General features: G+C 39.8%; 1 pseudogene; it reads left to right on the top strand.

Annotated features, from left to right (window-relative positions):
* Nucleotides 1–1,651: 1,651 nt before the first annotated feature.
* LOC143656483 (interferon alpha-2-like) lies at nucleotides 1,652–3,013 on the top strand (annotated as a pseudogene).
* The last annotated feature ends 1,605 nt before the right edge of the window (nucleotides 3,014–4,618 follow it).

The raw sequence follows: 4,618 nt of genomic DNA, 5'->3' as shown, positions 1-4,618 counted from the left end.
ATCTTCTCATCACACCTATATTTCCACAAATGTAGTACACCTCTCCTCATAGCCTAGACTTTTAGTATTTAGTTTAGTGTTCTTACCTCACCTACAAACTTCTTAGAATCATCCCTTGAAAGTATGGAAAATGTCAACATACCTTTCCTAGAACCCTTTAGACAATCCTATATTTTTTGGTGGTAGGTGTGGGGAGAGGAATTGCTGTGCATATGAGCCTATAATATTTACTCTCCCAAGTTCCCTCCTCTTAATTTAAGCATCACCATATAGTCTGGTATGTATTTGAATGACCCAGAATAGTCAGTAGTGACATACTCTTTTTTTCAGGTATAATGAGTCTGATAACCTCCTCTATTCATAAGGGGAATAGTTTTCCATCATTATTAAATCCATATATGTTAAATAGCTTTATGATACACAGTTTATCAAACTCGGTTTTCTTTATTCTACTTAATTGAGATAAGTACTGAACTGCCCATGATTGCACTGAGCCCACACTACACCAACATGACTAATATGCCCTCAAAATGAGGAAGGTGCAACTATTACTAACGTCGAGACATTCAAACAGGTAGAATGTGCACACTCGGCTTTCTTGTTGCTTCGTGCCAGAGACGTCAAGCCCAGCCCATTATTTTAGCTTTACCAAAAGAATGACTAAGTGATCCATTTATTCTTTGACATTTTATACATTAATTTTAAAATTGTTCCCTCTTCTTTGGTATTTGTCTTTGCACTGATTAAACGTTTTCCTAATGCCCCTGTAATGTTTCCAATTTCACTTTGAGGTTTGTTACAAAAAAGAGAAGAGAAAATATAATAAACAAAAAGTAACTTATTCTCCCCATGATTTTCAAAACATCAGAATAGCTCACTTGCAATATTCCTAGGAAGTAAAAGTAAGCAGTCATTGAAAAGTAATACACATAGGCAAAAGGAAAGTAAATGGTGAAAATTACAACAGAGGAAGTGACATCGCCTCTCCTGAAATGACAAAATGACACAGTTAATTACACCACAATGAATCAGGGCATTATGTACAATGACAGGTTTCAATGCAGCAGGTGGATGAGACTGTTGAAGCCACAGTTGGCTCCAGAAGGAGGGCGGCTGGATCTTTAAAAAAGGCTGTTGCTTAAAAGGCTAGTTTTCAGCTTTAAAATTCGGAGAATTTTTTTCTTACTTAATTTTTTCCCAGTTCTTTTCTCTCTCTTCTTCATCCCCCTCCTCCCTCCATCTTCCTATCACTCCTTTTGTTTCTTTCTCTCTCTCTCTCTCTCTCTCTCACACACACACACACACACACACACACACACACACACACACAGAAATGACCCAACTCCACGGATTTAGTCACCCCGACTGATCGAGAGTGGCATCACTGGCTCTTCCAGATAGACCAGAATCCTTTCGGATAGAATACAACTCGCTTAACACCTACTAATTTCCAGTCCTGTCTTTCACATAAATGATGCTAGTGTTGGGTTCACCTGGATCTCTGAAACTCCCCTTTCCCACATGAGATATTTTAAGAAATTAATCAGACGGTTAAAGTATCTATCTAAATTGGTTTTTACTATTTTTGTTTTCAGAAGCCTTCATATCTCCATCAGACTTCTTTAATGCCAGGATACATACCCTTTGGAACATGTACTCCTTTTTGAACTTTCTGTGGGCAGAGACTCCTGTGTCTGCTCCTGTGACAGACACTGCTTTAGAAACCAAAGGCGGTGTTACTGCCCTCAGGGAGCTCACAGTCCAGTGAGAAGTCAGAAGTCAAACAACTACTTAGATTGATTACTTCATTACCAGTGTGCAGAGAGCAGCTAAAGGCTAAAGTGTTAAGGTGGAAAGAGTATCGTTTAGGGTTTATCTACCATTTATATAATGTTCTGTTCAGCTCAGTACCTCTTTGAGTTTTGTTTCTCCATTTATAAAACATAAATGACAATGGTGCTTATATTAAAGGGAAACTGTGAAGATTCAATGAGATTATGTTTGTATATCATTTAGCTGAGAGCCTTTATATAATAAATACATAATAAAATATGGCCATTAATGTTAGTATTATAAAAAATATCTTTACAGATGCAATGAGGTAAAGTCATGAAAAGTTTTGGGTACCATTGCAATCCCTACAATACCCTTTCTCTGACATTGTCTAGAATTATCTCCCAAGCTGCAACCAAGAGGGTTGTGAAAAAATATTTATTAAAGCTGTGGCAGATACTGCATGGCACTTCTTGCTTTGGAGTCTTCCATCAGGTACTCATGTTGATAGGTGTTCTTTTTTTAATTGAATTCAGAAACACCCAAAAACCTTAGGAAGGGAAACTAAAGGGGTAAAATAGAAAAACCCAGAAGGTTTGTGTGCTGTGAGCACCAAGTGTCCCCACAATGTGCTGAGACGAGGCTCCCTCTCCAGGCAGCTCTGCAGAGTCACCAGCTCCCCAGGGGCCCTCCCAGACTCTGTGCTGATGGCTCCACTGAGACTCTGCCCCTTCCCCAACTGTTGTCTAGCCTGTGTCCTGCCTGGAAGCCATGGCCACTGGGAACCTTCACACTGCTGAGTCAAATGGAGAGAACTTCCTTGCTGTTAGGTCTGAGGAACAGGAATGACTTCTGGTCTCCCCACACACTCATGGTTGAGAAGCAGGTTGAGAAGACGCTACCACCGCTGTCCAGCATGAGCTACTCCAGCAAAGCATCAACCTTTTCATCACAAGTGGTTCTTTTCTGGCCTGGGATGAGACCCTACTGGACACATTCCTCTTTGGATTTCATCAGCACCTGGATGACCTGGAGACATGATTGGAGAAGGAAATGAAGGAAGATCAGACACCCCTGGGAAGTGAGAGCTCCAGACTGGCTGTGAGGTGGAACTTACGAGGAATCAGGGTGTATCTGAAAGCGAAGCAATTCGGTTCCTGTGCTGGGAGGTAGTCCGAGTTGAAATCCAAAGTGGTTTCTCTTCAGTAACAGGCTCAAAGGAAACCTGCAGAAAGAATGAACATGGTGATTCTCAAAAGAGTTCATTTGGTCAACTAATTTGCTATTTCCAAGACTGAGACTGCAATCTCCATCACTGCTTTTATGCCAGATTAAAAACAAATCATGGCAACTTTTATGGAGTCATAAAATCCAAAACTTACACTTTCTCCAAGGAGCTCTTCTTTCTATAGCTAAGTTATGTCAAAATGCCCATCATAACATGACTGGTGTTGGGGATTCCGATTGCCTCCTCATTCAGGTACACTGTCTGGGTTTATTTTGTGAGAAAATGCTTTGGAATATGGTTATATTAAAAAAGTGTGTGGGACAGGCCATGGTGGCTCAGCAGGCAGAGTACTCACCTGCCATGCTGGAGACCTGGTTTGATTCCCAGTGCCTGCTCATGGAAAAAAAAAGTGTGTGAAGGAAGAAAATGCTTTTCTTCAAATGTCATTTATTTCCCATAACTAAAGAATTCACAGTACAGTCTTGTACAAAATACAATATTAAAAAAGTGTTTAATGGACAGTAAAAAATTATAATTCCAACACCCACAAACCAAATAAAATAAAATAAAAAACTGTAGAAATACATTAAATCTATATCTCAAAGAGCCATTTTTTTCCAGATCAATTTCAGACCCCCAAGGAAAAAAGAGCATCCTTGATTATCACATATGAAAATAAACTAAATGTCATCGGAATCAGTTATTTTCTCCACTGAAGTAGAAAATATAGAGAGAAATTTAAAACTATAACATAGCAAATTATACTTCCCAAAGTTCTGATTTAATTTTCTTTCAACCTTATTTAATATAACTTTATAAATTACTATACAGATGTTATTTTCATGATTTTGAATCTGGTTCCTATTCTTTTACAATTCATTTTTTAATCAATATATATTGGCTACCAATTCTAATCAGGAAAAAAAAATCTTGTAAATCTCGTCATCATGATAGCACATTCAGCAGAAATTACTAATGTGCAAGTAAACTATAAAAGTGCAGCTCTCCAGAAAGTACAGTTTCTTGGTTGTTTCATTGCTGAATTTTCTTTACAATGATTTTTGATGAGAAACTTTCAATCTTGTAAAGATCAGTGTGCACAGTCTCACTAGTATGTAGCGTCACGGCCTTGGCCAGGAAGGCTGGTTCACAGCTAAGGAAGAGCTAGAGGAGTCTTAGACTTTAATGGCTGATAAGCCTTACATCCCGCAGAGCAGAAAAACACGTTTCCTTTTATGCTACTTAAGAATGTGGGAGAAATGTATGCTGAAGTAATCCAGTCAATCCTTATTTTTGTTCTTTTTTCGTAAACTTGGTCTCAGGATAGTTCTGGAAGGGCGATGTTTCTGAGAAGCCACGGCTGGGACCGGCTTCCATCACACCCCTAACGCCGGGCCCCCGGCTCTCCTCCTCCAGCGCTTTCCCCAGGCACTGACGCGTGTCCGCATGCTGCAGGCTGAACTTCACTGGGTCGCACTCCCACAGGTGGCTGCTGTTAGGGGGTGGCATTGGAGCATTGTGCCCGGACCATTAAGTTTGGAAACATCCAAGCAAAGGTCAACTGTTCTAATTTCTTGGTTGGCAGCATAAGACAAAAACCTGATAACCTCCCATAGC

This window comes from Tamandua tetradactyla, chromosome 2 (genome assembly GCF_023851605.1).
Source record: "Tamandua tetradactyla isolate mTamTet1 chromosome 2, mTamTet1.pri, whole genome shotgun sequence".
Lineage (NCBI taxonomy): Eukaryota > Metazoa > Chordata > Mammalia > Pilosa > Myrmecophagidae > Tamandua > Tamandua tetradactyla.
Note: the sequence above shows the minus strand (reverse complement) of the source record. Positions and strands in the feature narration are given on the sequence as shown.